The sequence below is a fragment of the Tachysurus vachellii genome, chromosome 14 (genome assembly GCF_030014155.1).
Source record: "Tachysurus vachellii isolate PV-2020 chromosome 14, HZAU_Pvac_v1, whole genome shotgun sequence".
NCBI classification, from domain to species: Eukaryota; Metazoa; Chordata; class Actinopteri; order Siluriformes; family Bagridae; genus Tachysurus; species Tachysurus vachellii.
In genome coordinates this window covers 11,322,456-11,343,356 of record NC_083473.1, presented here as the reverse complement: position 1 = coordinate 11,343,356, position 20,901 = coordinate 11,322,456, and positions in this window count along the sequence as shown.

The following is a 20,901-nucleotide window of genomic DNA, read 5'->3' as shown; positions in this document are numbered from 1 at the left end:
CTTAATGAAATATTTCAGTTTGGCAGTCTGTCCAGTTATTTTGTATTGAGGTTTTATTACATGGTTTCACTGCTTTTGTTATGTTATTTGGTGGATAGAAACTGAACATTATTTTAGACTCACTAGCTTCCCCTGTGAAAACATATCTTATATGAGTGAGGCTATATAGGTAGGTCATTCAACCCTCTGCAAATTATCTAAGAACAGTCTGTCCTGGTCAGTGAATAGATAAATATTAAATTAGCAAATATTTTACCCACACACACAAACACACACAGACTTTGAATTATATTCAAATTTATAGAAACACAAACGAGTATTTTGAATATCATCTTAAAGATTTACTCCATCTTTTGGGGTTACAATAACTTCCATTCTTCTGCCAAGGAATAAAAGTGATTGTCTAAGAGTGTGTGCATGGGTATTTGTTTAATCACAAGAGCACTGGTAAGTTTGAGCACTGGTGTACTAGTTTATCTGAAAGACGTTCAGTGGGGATGAGGTCAGGGATCTGTGCAGGACAATCCATTTTTTTCACAGTTTTTCAAGGTTGGTAGACTATGCCTTCATGGAGCTCGTGTAGAGGGGCATTAGCATGCTGGAAAAGGTTTAGGTTTACTTAATTCAAGTAAAGGGAATTTGCAATGCTACATCATACAAAGACACAATTGTGCGCTTCAAACATTGTGGCAACAATTTGGGGAAGAAGCACACACAGTATGGGTGTGATGGTCAGGCGTCCACATACATTTGGCCATATAGTGTATGCATAGAGGTAACAGAAATATTAAACAACATTCATTAACCCGCCAAATATGGCAGTAGCTCATAGTTGTTAGGAGACAAATCCAGAGTTTGAACCATAAAGCTGACTCCTTGTTGTTCAGCTGTGTTCTGTCATATTGTAAATAATGTGCAGTTTACTGACACATTCCTTTCAAATATGTATTCTACAGCAAATTATTCAAAATTGAAGCATGCTTACTTTTATAATTTTGAAACTGAGCAGTGCTGTGTTTAAGTAATGGTGCTCAAGTCTGTGTTTATCAAAACCATGGCAAAGTCTTCGTCTGACACTGAGGCAGAGAGCAGATGTTTGGATGCATGATTCACTTTGCACCCACACATTACACATAACACAGTCTGTCCATGTGTGTCCAACAGGAGAATGAATACTGAATAGTTAATCCTAATATAAAGTCAGTTTATAAGATTTTTGATATATTAAAAAGAGTACAGGATGGTACCCACCATATCTGTAATTCTTATACAGAGAAAAGCAAAGCACTATTTAATTGAATTGAAATATTTACTTATATTGCTGCATATACTCTGTTTTATCTCCCCACAGACTGGAAATTCATAATTCCTTCTGTATTATTTTATGTGTTATCTTAGTCATTGTCTGTGTTTCAGTAAACTAGTTGCTTCCATAGTTAGACAAGTCTGATTCACTGTTTCTTTGCTGTGGTGGTGATGAAGACAAACATGTCATCAGATTGCATGCTTTCCTCTCACCAAGGGTTGGAAAGTTTTTAATTTTATCGCAGAGCTAGTAATTTTCAGTCTGATTTTCAGTAAATAAATTTCATGTTAGAATTGCAACTTTATTTTATTCTTCCCCTGGTAATTACTTATGCAGTCATTTTTAGAAGAAACCCCTTCATACAAAATCTATTCTACATATAAAAGATTAAATAGTTTATTAAGTATTCATGAAAAGGTACAATAACGACATATGAAATATGTCAGTAATGCTACTATAAGTCATTGAGAAGTCATTAAACTCATATAAAAATGTCAATTAATTTGAATAGGCCTTGCTAAACACTCACTCTCACTCATTCATCTTCTACCGCTTATCCGAACTACCTCAGGTCACGGGGAGCCTGTGCCTATCTCAGGTGTCATCGGGCATCAAGGCAGGATACACCCAGGACGGAATGCCAACCCATCGCATGGCACACACACACACTCTCATTCACTCATGCAATCACACACTACGGACAATTTTTCCAGAGATGCCAATCAACCTACCATGCATGTCTATGGACCGGGGGAGGAAACCGGAGTACACAGAGGAAATCCCCGAGGCACGGGGAGAACATGCAAACTCCACACACAAGGCGGAGACGGGAATTGAACCCCAAGCCCTGGAGGTGTGAGGCAAACGTGCTAACCTCTAAACCACCGTGCCCCCCCCCTGTTAAACAAGTCTGTATAAATTCTAAATTTAATGAGAAATTTAGTTTATATTTTTTTTAAAATACGTTTGTATTTCAAAATGTCCTCTGAAAACATAATTTTGTTTAGATGTGTTGAAATAAATCCACAGAGCTACAAGTAATTCTTGGTATGAACTGTATGCCCGATTCTCCTGAACAAATTGGTAATCAGTGGCTATACGGCTTCAAAAATCCAACAAAATTAGGAGATAAACCATTTAGAAACTTAAACAGTACACGCAGGACTTTGGAATCTGTGTAGATGACAGGCTGAAAAGCAGCCTTAACATTATGTTTATACATCATATTATATTGTAATAATATAGGCATTTGTCTTATTTTGTCAGTGTTTCTCCAATGTTAATATGGAGTTTTAGATACATACATCAATAACAAAATGAAATCAAACACTGGAAAAAAATCATCTAGGGCTCATGTTCTTAAATTATAGATTTACAAATAGGGTCATGAGAGACACTCACTTTTTTGAGTTTACTGAAAATCATGGACCCCTTGCCAGCTTCTAACAGTGTGAAGCAGAATTAAATGAAAATAACACATAAAACTGGTTGTGACAGTAGAAATGAGACATACCTCCTGAAAGCTGTATCAAGAAATGTAAGTTCATGCTTTCGACTAAAATTCCATATTCATGTATTGAATATTCCTTTGGTTTTGAATTGGCACTTATCTTGCACATATGTTACTGATTTATTATAAAAGTGTTAAAATATTAAAAATGTAGGGTGGTCACACTTGGGGTCAATAAATTCATAATGTGCATTTGGGGAGGTTGGGAACCCTTGAGATAGGGTAACACAAAAGGCCTCAAATGTAGCTATGGGCAAAAGTGCTAGGGCAAAATCCACAACGGTTCAGCTAGGCTTTGTACCTTAAATTAGAATTCATAAGAAGGAATTTCATTCATGCTCATGTCTTTTACAAAGTTTTCCATTTTATGCTTTAGAATTTGACTAACAAATCTGTGTGTTGTCTAGACGTATGGAAGTACTTGCTAGTGTAATTTATATTATGTGTGATTAAAGCACCTACATTGACCAGCTATTACTGTGACTAAGGAAAACTGGCTCGTCTTGCCACTAACCAGAGCAATTGACTAACTTCAAACATCTGGCAAAACCAACAGGAAACATCCGTTACATTTCATCACCTGCCACAGAATGTTTATTAAAGCATAGTCCTAAAGGCATGCCACACTAGAGGCATTTTATTCAGTGCAATGCAAATGTCATGCTTGTGTCATGGATATTAGCAACCAAGCCACTGTTTAAGAATACATGTAGTTTAGTGAAACATTACATTAACCAGGTTCCACTTAGTCCACTATAGTGACAAAGAGTTTTTTGAATCTTTAAAATTTAAGCTTTTAGACAGAAACAGAAAAAGCAAGAAATAAGCTCTTGTAAAAATTCTATATTTTGGGGAAATCAAGATTTATATTATTTTCTGTCTGTAACGCATGCAAGCAGGTCACCAGCAGAGTGTGAATTACACAGTGCTCTTTTGTGGGGTTCATTTTTTCCTTATTATGACTGTACAGGAAAAGTAGACATATAATTTGTTATACATATTACATTATATTATATTAGAATTACATATAATAAGTAAAAATCCATTACTGCAGTATTAACTATGCACTGATTTTTAATTTGGATCTGAAATTTCATGTCAGAGGGCTGACTCATGAAACATACAACACTACATTTGACCTCATCTGGTAGTAGTAGTAGTAGTAGTAGTAGTAGTAGTAGTAGAGTAGTTGTAGTAGTAATAATACAACCATTTCTGAAATAATATTAACATTAATTCATTTACAGTGATGCTTCGAGATACGAGTGCTTTGATATACGAATTCTTTGAGATACGAGCTGTGATTCGACCAAATTTTTGGCTTGGTATTCGAGCAAATTTTTGAGATAAGAGCATCCGAGCCGCCGCCGCCGAAACAAAGATCCCCAACAACCACGTGTGCTCTGTCGCCTTTCCACTGCACACGACAAACGACGGCCGATAAACAGGAAGTCATTCATTTCCTATGGAGAGTCGTAAAGGCGCTGCGTGAGCAGCGGATCCGTTTTAAGCGTTGGATCCGTTAAAAAAATTTTAACTTGTGCGACTACACCGCATCTGATATGCCGACCAGACAGGTTTTTATTAAAACGACCAGCAGATGTTAGTGAGGAAAGAGTGACAAAAAAGGCAAAAACAAGTGAAGAGAAAAGCGATGGAGAAAATTAAGCAAAATTAATGTAAAGAAAACAGAAACTGTAGCAATTAAGTTCAGTTAAGTTAAGAGAATTTCAGTTCTGTCAGGACCACTTTCTCAAAAGAGAATTTATTAGATGATATGCATACAGTTAGTGTTGGCGGTATGGTTCTGTTCTGGACAAAAATCCACGCCCGTCCGTGCGCATGCGTGGTCAGAGCGCGGAGAGCAGCGACTAGAAAATAGAATAAACCCTGTAACAGAACCACTAATCATGCATAGTATTAGATATGCTCGCTTACGCGTTTTTGGAAAGTAATAAATGAATGAATGGATAAATAAATAATTAAATAATTAGAGAGGGAGGGAGGGGGAGAGAGAGAGAAAAATATGTGGAGATTTATGACGTAAACTGGTACAAGGAACACAGGTTCCGGCATGGTGGAGTCGGGGTTGGAGGAGGGAGTTTAGATCGCAGCAGCGCCGAAGCGCTAGAAAGCGGCTTTATGAATGGGAATTTAAATTGTCGGGTAATATGGATGTCGTAACCGGATTGGTGCGCGTTGTGGACAGCTGATTAACAGCTGATGCACGCTTGACGACGTGGCCTGCCAGAACTAACGTGATGCTTGATTTAAGTTCGTTAATTTTAGTGAAGTTTAGTTAAGTTCCATTTAAGTGTAAAGTAGCATTAAGAGTGTACAGTAGCATTAAGAGTGTACAGTAGCGAGTAAGTGAACGAAAGTGAAAGTGTAATTCCTCCTAACTCCTCCGCCTGTTTACTCCTCCCTCAACCTCCGTGCGCATCTTCCGTAAAGTAAAACCAGTTTATTTTTTTTAACATTCTCTTTTATTACTGTATGTTTTTATACAATATTTGTCATTTATAAATACAGGTAGTGTACATTTTTTCATATTCAAAACACAAAAACAAACAACTGGAGTGGAATTTTGCGAGCTGAAACGGATTAATGGGATTTCAATTCATTTAAACAGGGAAAATTGTTTTGAGATACGAGCAATTTGAGATACGAGCAAAGCCACGGAACGAATTAAACTCGTATCTCGAGGCATCACTGTATATTTAATTAAGGGACTGTATGTGTATAGTAATATGTATTACATTGTAGTATGTGTGTCTATATAATAAAGAGTGAGAAAGAGAGAGAGACTATTGCTACAATTAAAGAAGAAGAAGAATGTTAATTAAAATGACCGGATTATCCCATGGGTCCCATGTGACTGGTCTTCCATGAGATGAAACCCATAACTGCAGGTGGCAGCACATTCATTTTACATAAAAACAAACATACTGTATCTTAGTTAAAGAGTTCTTATGTACAAACATATCATTGTCCTTAAATTCAGATGTAGGTGCAGACATTTTAAACTTATTTTAAAAGACAATGTCTATCTCTATTAAAAATATACATTCACTTTTAGAATTTTCAAGAATTTCTGATTACTATTGAAAAGTTTTAGATCAAAGAGCAATTACATTCAACTTTTTTTTCAGAATGACTTTTGTACAATGACAGTGTAGTGTCTTTTTTCTAGCAGAATGATTCTCATGCATGACTGAGACTAGATTTTGTACATTTTAGATTTTGTACATTTACATGTACATGTAAACACTAAAAATTTAAATTATCACCAATAATAGTTATATATACAGCAAGAAAGATACCAGATATTCAGATCTCTGCAGTCATTGTCATGTTGTTTTGTCCTTTATTATTATTATTTTCTCTATTTTCTTTAAATTTGATGAAGGCTTTTACAGTGTCCTGTGGCATTCTGGTGGGTTTTTTATACCCCACTCCTGATCGGTGCCTTTTAATCATGGCAGTGAGATACCATGCAAGCTTATTTATGTACTGTAATTTCACATAGAGGGTGGCAATAGCTTGATTTGCCTTGGTTGCATCACAAAACCTGCCATTATGTCCATTGTACAAGGACTGTCCAAAACCTTGGCTGTTTTCTGATGTGGTCCACCAGCCATGGAGACCACACATATCCTGGTGGTTTGCTATCAAGGGATACCTGCAGACATTGACTCAGAATGTGGCCACTTTTGGAGAGCCTTTTGGAATCTACTGTATACTGTACAAGCCCATGTTCAGTATGTCATATGTCATCTGTTATCCATCCAGATTCCAATGGAAGGACAGTGAACCTGGTGACCTTGGTCGGAATTGTGCACTATCATTGAAAACCAGAGTACAAGGTTTTGTTGGGGGTCGAAGTAGTCCACAATTAACTGATGTACTTGTCTAACTGGAGGTCTCTAAGTTAGAAAGCTCAATTTTTCCTTAATCAGAGCTTACTATTACAGTATTCTCCCTGGAAGAGATCATCTTGATATAAAAATGGGCGTGGAGAAAAGGTAAAAGGATGACCAACAAAGGTTGTATGTCTTTGTTCTAGCACACTGGGTTTGATTCCCCACTAATAATCTTCCACTTTGTATAGAAAGAAAGCTCAAGATAGCTATACACTTTTCTGTTGCACCCGCTTGGTGGCTTACAAGCTGAATCTTTGGTGTTAAATGTTTCACATATCCTTTGTCATTTCAGAATATCTCACAGTGCCTGCTATGTTGCTTCTTCCTCTCGTGTCATTTCAGCGTCTTCATTATAAACTATTTTTTTATCAGGCTTTCCAACTGCACAGTAATTTCTTTATTGTGTTCATTCTTAAATGTAAAAAATTGTTTATTTGCATATTTGCTTCTCCCTTTAGAGCTTTACGGTTTTCTCAAACCTATTTTCATTTGAATTCTGAGCCTGTACTCTCTGTAGCTGAATAAGCAGCCTATAATTTGTGAGGAGACAAGAAATATGGATAAAATGAATTTAAGAAAGTATTCAGGGACTTTTTACTTGGTGGTGGCCAGTGTGGAAAGGGAACATAATGAATGTGTGACAACTGGCCAGAGATTATAGAACTTTTAACTGACCTATTCAATGCTTTAACCATTAAACAAACATCATACTGGTTCATAGCCCAACAACTGTTCTTAATATTGATTCTTTATATAATGCATCTGTTTGTAAGTGTAGAGTCTAAAAGGGATTGAGAATCCAAATTAAATAAGGCAGTCTATGCTGATCATGCATCTGTTTTTAATGGTGGTTCAGAGAAGGTGAAATGACTTTCCCAACATATGGCAGATTTTCTCATAAGCTAAGTTTTGTTTGGACCATTTCTGTGTACTAGCACTTACTGGAATCTTGTGTTAAGTTGTGGCACTTCATGTTCTGCAAATATCATGAAGTTCTTTTTTAGTCATCTGGTAAAAACTTGTAGACTTGCAGTACTTTAACAGCTCTATGCATAAATTGTATTCTATGATTGATTCATGTTTAGAAGCAACAAAATAATAGTAATTATTATTAAGAAAAGAGAAATGAAACAGAAACATGTACAGAGATACTTACAATTATTTTGATCTACTGAGAAGCGTTTTCTTGTTAAAGTCAGATCATAAAAAAATGTAAACAGTTGGACAGTTCAAAGAGGTTTTTTGTATAATCTTTTTTGAATAATTGATTATGCCTTCCTATCATTGGGTTGTAAAATAATTACTTTCTGTTATGTTAGAGACATAATAATTTTACTAAAAGTGAAAATTATATATATATACACACACTCATTAGAAACACTTGCTTATTCATGAAGTTATCTAATCAAACTGTTATGTGGTGGCAGCATAATTTATCAAATAATGCTAATAATTTAACCTGGCATGATTTTTGTCTGGCTTGAAAGAAGTCTAGACAATGTTTTTCCAATCCTTAAGTCTCCAGTTTAGGTGACTCTGTGTCCACTGTATCCTCAGATTCCTCAGCTGACAAACGTGGAAACTTATGTGGTCTTTTTTGCATTCTGAGATGCTTTTCTGTTCACCATGGTTGGAAAGAGTGGTAATTTGATTTACTGTAACCTTCCTGTCAGCTTGAACCAGACTGGCTATTCTCCACTGACCAATCTCATTAAGGCTTCTGCCCTCAGAACTCGATCTTGTTTTTGTTTTAGCCACAATGCTGTATCGGTTCTAGAGTATGTGAAAATCCCTAGAGATCAACAGTCTCTAAAATAGTCATACCAGACAGTCTGGTACCAACAACTGAATCTTTTTATTCTAAGTGGTGAAGTGTAATTTTTAAGAATTGGGTAATTTCTTTAGGTTGTGATCAACTGATGATCTGACTGATGATATATTTCCAAAAGTACAACTAAGATGCTTTTAAAAAAATACATAATCATGTCTATTTTAGTAAAGGGTTTTTATACAGTAGCAAGAACAAAATGTTCTGAACTAATTCTACAGTCTATATTTCCATTAATCAATACACAAGGGAATGTAAACTCTGTCAGCAGTAAAAATACACATCAATAAGTAACAGGAGATGTCCAAAAATATAATACAATTAAAAGTAAAACACACAATGAAGCAAACTCGGACTATATATGTACGAGAGTAAGTGATTGTAAGTGATTCAGTATATGATGAAGCAGATGCAGTACAAAATGTTCTCAATAATAGAAAACGCATCATTCTTCAGAGTGATATAAAGGTGGTTGAGTACTTGTACTTAATAGTATTCCATAACATAAGTCAACTTCTGGAAAAAATCGTTGTTCATTGTAAGATTTTTGGATCATTATAATGTCTAACAGGTAACACATGTTTTGACCTGTACATCCTGAATGGTATGTATGTCCCTGGTGCAGAATTCTAACATGGTAAACAGTTTGGCATGACTTTTCAATGTATTCTAATGTACATTGCTATTAGAGAGCTATGGGGTTCAAAAGTATGCAATATATGATCAGGTAAAGAGTTGCACAATGGGTAGCATTGCTGCCTCGTGGCCCCAGGGTCCCTGGTTTGATACTGAGCTTGTGTTAATGATTTTGTGCAGTTTTTGTGCATATTCTCCTTGTGTACATGTGGATTCTCTGGCATTCTGTCTAAAGCTTATTCTATCATTGAGCATGGGATAGGTTTATCCTCTGACCAGGATAAAGGTCACTAGGAATGATTTGGGTATACAGGTCATCAATCTCTCCTAGGACATTATGAATATACATTCACACCTAGGGACAATCAAGCATAGTCAATCCACCTACTGACATGTTTTCAGAAGTTGGAGGGAAGTGGTGTAGCACTACAAACATGGAAAAAATATTTGAGTATCCATACTGAGAATAAACCAAGTTCAGAATTGATTTTTGGCCTTTTTGTTGCGGTAATATTACAAGCTATAGTCTTACAGTATTGCCTGAGTTGAGGTGTTAGCTGAGGGACATATAAGCTACATGGCTGGCAGAAATGTTCTGAATAGGGGCAAGTAACTGTCGATATTTTAAAAGTGGTGCTGTGCAGAGTTCCGAGTCTGTGATAGAGGTCATTAGGCATGTTGGAAAACATGTGGGCCAATCTACCCTTGTGAGAATTTTGTGCAAACATGTTCAGAACCACGGACAGCGCACAAGGGACCGTTTAGCAACTGAAAGATAAATTAAAGCTGCCAGAGATTAGTATTTTTATAAACAACAGCAACATGCACAAGGCACACTGCTAAATTACTGCTAAATAAATTGATGTTGGTGTCTGTTTATAAAGATTAGATGGGTGACATTCTCAGACGGTCTCAGATTCTTGAGTTTCTCTTTGAACAGTGTGAAGAAAACTGTGTAGGGAACGTTCAAATTAAAATTAAGATCACTGATTTTGCTAGATTTTATTTAACACTCATGGCAGGTGAGATTATTGCTTGATTATTGATTATTTTGTACATGACTATATTATTGTTAGGAAAAACTTGAATGTCACACTAATTAACTTGACCCATTTATTTTTCTGCCACATTTCCCTTCTATGGTTTAAGCATCTGTACAAGTGGCTAGATACAATATGTGGCCAAAAATGACTATCCCATCCTATGCAAGTCTTCCCTAAACTGTTGGAACATACAGTACTGTAGTTTGAAGAAACAGCTGTCTAGAGTGGCTTTTTATGCTGTAGCATTATGATTTACTCTTGGAAACTGGTTTCAAACTAAGCGTGACAGTGGCCATTTTTTTCAGCATCATCAGCATCACTAAAATGTAACTGCAATAATAACAAATCAAATCTAATTTATTCAAATCAACAATAATAACAATAACAATAATCATTAATATTATCATTAACAATAACAAAATGGGGGGGCATGGTGGCTTAGTGGTTAGCACGTTCGCCTCACACCTCCAGGGTCGGGTTTCGATTCCTGCCTCCACCTTGTGTGTGTGGAGTTTGCATGTTCGCCCTGTGCCTCGGGGGTTTCCACCGGGTACTCCGGTTTCCTCCCCCGGTCCAAAGACATGCATGGTAGGTTGATTGGCATCTCTGGAAAATTGTCCCTAGTGTGTGATTGCGTGAGTGAATGAGAGTGTGTGTGTGCCCTGCGATGAGTTGGCACTCCGTCCAGGGTGTATCCTGCCTTGATGCCCAATGACGCCTGAGATAGGCACAGGCTCCCCGTGACCCGAGGTACTTCGGATAAGTGGTAGAAGATGAATGAATGAATGAATGAATGAATAACAAAATGATGATGATGATGATGATGATGATTATTATTATTATTATTATTATTATTAAACAATATTGCTAACAAAAACTGAAACAGCTTTGTTCATTACAACACAGTCTGGTCTGATATTATTGTAACATTTTCTGTTGATTTTCAATAAACTACATGTCACTACATGTTTTTTCCCCTTTGTCCAGAAACTAGCAAGCAGTGGATTGGCTATGCTAAATTGACCCTTAGCTTGAATGAATGTGTAAATATGTTTGCATTTGTGGTAATTTCTCTCTCCTAAAACCCAGTTTCCTGGGATTAGTTCTCTATTCACTGTAACCCTGGCCAGGAATAAATTAATGATTATTTCTTTTTGTGACATTCTATATTAGCTAAGTGTATCATGTTTTAAGAAATGATGTCTAAAATGCCTCTTGACAACTTGATTCCACTCATATGAATACCCATAATATCCATGCTGGTAGTTCATTACAATTTTGTACACTATATAATATTAGTATCTCCCAAGTGTCACCTGCTTATACTGTATGAATGGTACAATACATACCATATCTTTTTTTTTCTATAGTACTTACAGCTGGCTGTATTTATAGGCACCATTTGACACCACACAGGTGTAACATCAGGGAAAAATAGCACACCTGTACTATTTCACTATGTACTCACCATATTGATTCTGAGAACACATTAATTTAAACGCTTGATTTGGTTTTAGCTCTTTGTATAAGAGTTTTAGTTCTGGATTCATTACTCAGGGACATCTGCACTAAGTAATTGGCTAACTAGAAAATGAATTACAGCAGTGTTAGAGCAGTGAGTGATATGACAGTACTAAGCTTTATTACCACTGAATACAAGGTATGCTGTATGTCAACACATGCCTTTCAAATTATAAGGCTCCCTTTTAATTACTAGACAAGGAATAGACTGTCCCAACAAGACCCAGGTGTAAAGCGCTCTTAGATTAAAACACTGTCATTTATTCAGTTAAGTAGAGAAAATTATTATACAAATATTCTACCCTCCAGAGGAGCAAACATAAGCTTTAAACTGTTTAGACAGAGCCTACTACCACTGCCAGCAGTGTCTGTATAGGCCTTAGCAGATAACAAATAGCAAAAACACCAGCAAATGCTGCATTCCTTTTGCCATGCTGATATGTAAACATTTGTTACATCTACAGCATGATTCATATTCTCAATGTAATTTTGCTCATCAGGAATTCTGAGAAAGCTCTAATCTAGGCCATAAATCATAGCCTTTTCTAAAGCATTATCATGAACTATCTTTGTGTATATATACATGAGCTGGTCTTTTCTAATAAAGATCCAATATATTCTTAAACAAGAGAAAACCACCTAAAATTATGCCTCAAAGTGACAATGTCTTTCAAGACATCCATATTTATTTCTGATTAAATAACATGTCAATAGGCGCCTGTGACAGCATATCCGTCTGGGATGAACTGTTTACACTGCAGAAAATACTCTAACCATTTCCTGCTCATTTCCTTTTCCTCCCCTCTGCAGAAAAAAGAAATCTTTTTGTTTCCCTCTCCAGTGGAGATGGGTTCACAACCTTTAGAAAAGTGATGTCATTTCTTGCAAGTGATTAGGCTTTAAACCTTCACTGATTGCAGGTTTGTAATGGATTGGTAGTAAAACAAAATGAGCACTGAAAGCAGCTCCTGAGGTGTGTAAAGGTCATAAGATAAAAATAAAGACAATGAAAAACTTAGCAGAAAACTGGGCAAATCTACAGCTCTCCTACTGACTACACAAAGCTTTATTTATTTTAAAGCTTTTATCTTATTTTATTTTATTTTATTTAACACACACCATGCACCCTTTTAGAGAAAATTGCAGAAGAAACTTATTAACAATTTTCTCAGAATCAGCTAATATTTAAAGGCCTAATATTTAGACTGTATAATGAAGTGATCAAACAATGGGCTAATGTTTTATCAATCCTAGCCAATGTATTGCTGCAACAACATGAGGGATGTTTTTTGCTCCAAGACCCAATGACGCCCCACAAAGGCCATAAATCCATTGTGGTGATGGAAAACTGTAATCCATGGACTCAAGAGAGGTTGCAAGCTGGACTGTGTCTCTGTTTTCAAAAGAACAAGACAAACTCAAGCATGTTGCCTAAAGGTTTCTCACAAGGTCTACAATGAGTACACATATTGAGGTCAACACTCCGAGGTCATATTTGTCTGAGGTATTAACTTTCACAATATTCCAGCATTCATATTCTCTAGAGCCTATGAGAAATATGTGCCTGGCCTGTTTTTTTCCAGATGCTGACCACAAAATGCCAGTTTCAGCTCTGAATCAGGGCAAAAAATGGGCAACCTCATGAAAGTCCTTCCCCCTTCCCGACTCATCATTATGGCAGCCCGCACTAAGCAGGTGTCATTATTGGTCATGGACTCACCTAAGCACCCTGTTATTCTTGGTCTACCAGAGCTGTTGGAACATTAACCAAAATCTTCTGGAGAAAGCTTGTTTCCAGCTCTTCCCATTGCCTTTTCTGGTATCTGCGAACCCCATGAGTCCGTGGCGATACCTAACACTGACTGAATAATCACTGCCATGATTTGAAAACTGCTTTCTCTGTGCTAGTTACATCCTGCTGGATGCCACTCCTTCTTTTCTTAATCAGGTGTACAATAACATGTTTAGGAGATGCTACAGCAGGGATTCCAGTGTCCAGATGGCAGAATGAGAGTTTCTGTCCTTCTCCAAACTAAGTGCCCATAAACTACTACTTAGATCACTACATTAGTGCCTGCCATTCTATCTTGGACAGGTAAGCAAATACAGGGCAGATGCCCTTTTGTAGAACCAAACAGAAGTGAGTAAAAAGTAGCACAAGAAAGGATCTCTGAGGTTCTTCACAGGTAAAGTTGTCAAGGAGGAAGATAGCTCTGCTCTCCAGGAATGCTTACAAAAGCTTTAAGCTAGGGCATAATATGTAGCCTATTTGAGTACTAAAACACTATCAGGCACATGCTGAACTATGTATGTATAAATGATCTAGATTTTTAAATATAGATTCCAAATATTCTGAAACAACAGAAAAGCACCTTAAATGACAGAAGAAGCCCTTTGTAAAACCTCAGAGAAGCATTTACAATGAAAACACTCAAAGAAGGAATCCCTGAGGTACCACACCGGTAATGAACTCAAGGAAGCGGAGAGCTTGCCAACTATAAAAAGTTCTGTAAGGTAGGCAATTGAACGGACTGGATTCATACACCACATTTCAATTTTTTATTAATTTATTTAGTTTTTTATTTTATTTTTACCTAGAAGGTTCAATTTCCTCTTTATATGAGCACCATACATTTTTTCTATGTAATTTAATTTGATGTACTCAATTATAACTCAAGTACATACAAAATAAGAAAAAAAAACAATGACTGGATGTATGTGTATGGAAACTTAATGCAGGAAACTTAAATATTTTATCTACTGACATTACACATTCATTCCACTGCCATTTGAGGACAAATTCTGATAGCTTATAATCTGCTGGCTTAAGAGGTTGACAAGAAACAAAGAGCCCTAAGACAACAAAAGCCCATAATGAATTCTAAAGCCTTGTCTCACACTACTCCTCCCGTCTCACCCCCACACCTCTCTACAGAATCATTTTCTCAGAGTAATTAATTCAAAGTTGCTATTGATGATAAAGAATGTGACACAAAAGCATCGAAGCATCTGTATAGAGAGTGGGCCTAGTGGCTCAATCAAAGCCCCAGTACCAATGAGAGGATTAATTAGTCTTTCCTCATCTGCTCTTGTTCTCATTTTTCTGTTTTCCTCCTTTATGTTGATATTTCCTCCCTGTATCCCCCTCCCTCTTCACTCCTTTCCAGCTGCCTGGATTGTGTGTGTCAGTGACTGAAAAGAGGACAAAGGTCAAAGGTGGCTTATTTAGGAAACTCAAAACTGCAAATGTCTTCAAAGCATGCCACTGCATTTAAAGGGGAAAAACAGGCTTTGAGGACCCACCTCAGACTCTGGCCTCTGTGAAGCAGACCCACTGATGTCACAGGTCACATTCCATCCCTGAACTGAGCCGGCCCTCTTACGGTTACAGGTTGCTGAATCATCTCTAAGGCTGAGTGAAAAGCAGGGTCTGAACAGTATGCAGTTTCATATACTGGATCCAAAATATATTTTGCGGGTGAGTTTCTTTATTCTTTATTGATACAAAATGGTATTTTTGGTAAAATGTTCAGGACATGACATGCTTGCCAAGAGATAAAATTGATCACAATGTATTACGACCTCCTGAAACAGGGGATTTGTACTGAGGGGGGAAAAAAGGACAACAAAGGGTGCAAGTTTTGAGTATAACCACAAAGGTGTTGGGTCAAGCCCAGGCTCTTCCTGGAAAACAAGATTGTTCTGTAATTCCAAAGCCACATATAAGGAAATTTTACTGTTCCGCCCCTTCAATTTGCCACACTGCACAGCTCCCAAATGGCAATAAAAAAAGCACATGATGCGTTTCTATAAAACTTAAGGGAAGTAATGAAAATGAAGTGAAAGAAACAGACAAGCTGGGGAAAGGTCAGCCAGCAGATCTCAAATGTCAAAAACACTCAGAAAACAGCAAAAGCAGAACTGTGGAAATAAATGCACAAAACAAAAAAAAAACAATAAAAGAAGAAGAAGAAAAAAACAAGAAAAAGAAATAAATCAATTTCATAATGTTGGAATGGAAAGGGGGTAAAAAGTAAGCATTGTTAAAATTATAGGTCTAGAATATGGCTATGTCAAGCTAATGCACATCATAATTAAGTGTTTTTTAGAAGTTCCTCACTATCAAATATTTAGTTTTGTATGAATGACCTGGAGCTTATTCAATTTGAGGAATAGTTGAATAGCTTAATGGAAACCTCATGCTGAAGAAACATGCATGTATTTGTATTTGTGGTGTTGTGTGATTTACAGCAGCAGAAGATACATATCCTCCCAGATCACAACCTTGATCATGTTTGTTTGGCACTTCATGAACTCACCACTCATGCAATTTGCACACAACACACTATTAATAAAACAGTTACACTCACAACATTTTTTTGAATTTCAAGAAATGTGAGGATGTATAAACAATGCTCTAAATTCCTGATTTTGAAATGGTGCCTGTAATAAGCATTACTGGAACTTTGGGGTGGAAAAGTTAATACCCTAATAGTAACACTTTGTGAAACAATCATTTTTTGGTTTTAAGAAAGTGAATTCCAGGCCCACCGCAGACCACGAAGGATAGCCAGGTATCTGTAATTTTTATTTATTTTTTACTCTGGTGTAAAAAATACTGGGTTTACTCAAACAACACACTATTATAAAATGTATTATATTTATTATTGAGTACTTACAATTAGATACAGTTTGACCAGCCTTTTGAATTGAATGGCTTTATCCCAAACCTCAATAACTCAAAAACAATAATGCCTATAAATAATTTATTGGCCCTAATGTGTTCTGTCAGAATAATGTTCAGAAACAGGACACTTTATGGATTTAATAAATTGACCAATTATTCATGCACAAATTTAAATAATCTTCACAAAATGTGTGTGTGTGTGTGTGTGTGTGTGTGTGTGTGTGTCGGGGGGGGTTTACAGTTAAAGTGTTTCCAGATGACAAATCATTTGAGAATGCTGCTTTAAGAGATTAAACTCTTGATATTAACCCCAAATTCTGGGCATTTTCAAATAAAGATTACAATTATGAAAATATAAATGAATACAATAAATTCCTCCAGTGAATTCTACTGTTTCTCAAACCCGGGTACATCTTTTTACCATCAGCCTCTTATTTATTTTCTTTATTAATGTTCTGCATGTTCTCTTGTCTCCAGGACCAAAGTATGCCATCAAGAAAGAAAGAGTCACCGGAAATAACCAATGTGATAAATAAATGGTGTGGAAATAACCGTGCTTGAACTTTTCACCAGAATGTTGTGTAAAACGTAATGACAACAGTATACTAAGATCTTATGTATAGAGAACAATTTTAAGCTGTCTGAGTTTCCTTCATATCCAATGTCATCTAGGAAAGTGTTGGCCAACTTATACCAACACAAATAACATGGCTTGTGCTATGTGCAGACGAGTAAACGTTCACTTAAGGCCCAAAATTACACACCATACTCATGGCAAACACGCACAGTCTGTCTGGTGCGTAGGACATAATGCATGTTTACCTGCACAGAAAAGCCATGCGCATCTAAGAGTGATTGAATTACTAACATAATGACTGCCTTTGGGCACTGAAAGCTCTCTGATCCACCAGAAAAGCTTTTCAAACAGCTAATATGAGGGGAAAATAAGATGTTTTATACCATGCTATGAGAATGTATTATTGGCTTGCTTGACATTCAAGTGTAAGCATCTTTCTCCATTTCCACATCAAAATAACTCTATTATGAACAAATCTGTACCTGCAGTGTTCAACAGATCTGACCACAAGCAACACATTAACCCAGAGTGAAGTGAAATCATTGGACTTACATCTATTTAACTCACTACGTCACAACACCAGTCCTCCTTATGCCTCATATTTACATCAGCTAAATGTAATGCAGTATTTAATGCATGACTTCTGATATTAACCACTGGAGAACTCAGTATCACATTTAGAGCATGCAGCTGTGAGCTGTTATGTTTTCCATGCTTTAAATATAATACAGAACCCTTCCAAACATTTCACCACTTTAAACATTTAATGATGACCATGGTGTGAAAACAGCATGATCTGCGATTTTACACCAGCACAAACAGTTTGGGGAAATGGAAAAGTTTCAGTGAGGAAAGAAGGAGTTACGGAAGTCACAGCAAAGCAGGCTTTCTCCCACTTTATCTGCTTTATGCATAAATTATGTACCATCAGGAGTAAAATGTATGCGGTACAGTTAATGAAATTAAAAAATGGCACCCAGTGAAAATGATGGTACTTGCTTTTCCTTAATAGTTTACTGCACACTTGTTCATTATAATAATGTCAATCTTGAACACACAAATACACACACAACCTCATACACTCACACTCTCACACTCAGACCACACAGCCACCCATTCAGCCACAATATCTTGTGTGTTGCTGACAAACAGAAAAGACATTGTCATTCATAATGTGCAAGTACACAGGCCAGCGCTGTAGAGAAGAATTTCTGGACACTGTCCCACCTCCATTAGTGAAGCATTAAAATGAAACTGACAGACTTTTTTGCTGAAAAGAAATGACAAAGACAACTTAAGGGACACAGCTATTCTGTCCACGTCAACACACACTTGTTTTGGGGCAGCCATGTTGTAAAAATGAAACTTCCCTTTTATGTCATTTTGTCCCAGATATTAGTAGTGATGTCTGTGTGTTGGTATGTTTGTGAGAGTGTGTGTGTTGGACTGTGTGGTTGCAGATTTTGACCTGGTGTTTTAAAGTAATTTGATAATTGCTGTTTTGTCTCCATGTGGGAGAAGAAGGCACACGAACGCACTGCCCTCTGAACAGAACCTTTAATCAAATGCTAGTATAATGGCTATTCCCACAATTTTACACTTGCCTAAATAAAAACAAGTCTTCATACTATATAGTAAATATTTGAATTTGGGACAATAGTCCAGATGCTGAGGAAGATAATGAGGAAATGAAACTTCAAACACATGGAACTTTAAAAAGTGATGCGTATGAGTCCTTGTGAAAGCTCTTTGCTGCAAAAGGGCATGGAGTGCATCAGCAGCTTGTTTAGCAAACGCAGACATTTCCTACCATTCTTAACATCTGTGGAAGGTTTGGATTATTCTCATTTAACAAAGTGTAAAATTTGATTAAATCAAATAATGAGTAACCACTGTAACATCCATGGGTCTTAAAAGCTGATATGAAGCAATTTCTTATCTATAGAGCAGATATAATAAACTATGTCAGATACTATGAACAATTTTGCAAAATACTGTAGTTTCAGGGGAAATGCTAATAAGAAGATTGTGTCAGGAGTGTTGTGTGACAGAGGAGTGTCAGCAAGAATCAAAGTAAAGGTGTACAAGACAGTAGTGAGAGCAGCTCTGCTGTATGGGTTAAAGACTGTAGCAGTATGGAAAAGACATGAGGCAGAGATGGAGGTAACAGAGATGAGGATGTTGAGATTCTCTATAGGAATGAAGAGGATGGACAGGATTAGGAACGAGCACATCAGAGGGATGGCTCAGGTTGGCTATTTTGGGGACAAGGTCAGAGAGGCTAGATTGAGATGGTTTGGACATGTACAGAGGAGGGAGATGGTTATATTGGTAGAAGGATGTTGGAGATGGAGCTGCCAGGTAAGAGGTCAAGAGGAAGGCCAAAGAGGAGATATATGGATGTGATAAATTAGGACACAATGGTAATTGGTGCAAGAGTAGAGGATGCTGAGGATAGAGGTAGGTGGAAACAGATGATTTGCTGAAGCGACCCCTAATGGAAAAAACCAAAAGTAGAAGAAGAAGAAGTAAAAAAATTCACATACTGGTCTATACACTTTACCTTATATTCAGTCTTTAAATATGTTGAAACCTCATTATGTATTTTTTTCTTTTGTTTTTTTAATCAGAAATACAGCCATGCACATTTTGGAATTTTCATTAAAAGTTTCATTTTAATGAAAATTCCAAAAAAGAAATTCCACATTTTTTGCTGTACTTTCATAACAAAATGAATGCAATGACCTGTGCAGTCTGACATGTTATCAGCACAGCACACAGATGCCAGGTGTAGAAATGGAGAGGATACACTACTGAAGCCCATCAGCACATTCTCCTATCATCTTGATGCTCTTCACTGAAAAGGAGGAATGTGCTACTCAATACTGTTAATCAGATCTCACAGAATAGCACACATTCACACACAATAGGTAGATAAATGTCTCGCAATCAAGAGGTCAAGATGGATATAGCCTCAAATTCTAGGAAACACAATATCAGCTGAATAATTAGAAACACCTCTGTGAAAACAAATCTCTGTCTGGAGGACATTGCTTATTGGGCTTGACCAGATGGAGGTTTAGACACAATTTACATTTGGTATTTCATTGGAAATGGTTTTATTACTTACAACCCATGATCCGGTTTCTTTGCTTTGCATTTCTGTCTTTAATACATGATTAGAATGATACATAAACAAACGAGTGTGACCAATGATAGTTATCTATGACACTGATTAATGCTGCAATTCCTATTTTGCCTTTATGATTCCAAAATTTTAAATCTTGTTAATAAAAGTTTTGTTCATTTAAAGTGTACGTTTAACTTTAGCTAATTTACACATCATTTAATTTAAAGAGCATTTTTTCTTTGGAGTTTTTTGACAAAATATTTTAGGTTGAACTATTTTTCCATGCATGTACAGTTAGTTATATGACTGAATGTTGTAGGAATATTTGTCATATTAAATTAACAGTTGTATGTAATATATAATTGAACATTAAATGTAATATTAAATTCATTCTCACTTAACCTCATTAACCTTCTGGTCCGGGTCATAGTGGGAACACTGGGTACATACTCTGGGCAGGATGGCAGTGTATCAGAGTAAATGAATATATTATTTAAATGAGAGATATTTATTCTTATCATTTGTTTGTTAAGCTATTATATCCCAAGTCTGAATGTATGTGTATAGATAGAAAAAATAAAAAAAATATACCTGTATTCTTTGAAAGATGCTTGTGTTTACCCACCTACATTGTTGGATGCTCTGTTGTGCTCTCTCTCTCTCTCTCTCTCTCTCTCTCTCTCTCTCTCATACACACACACAAACACAAACACACACATACACAAACAAACACACATACA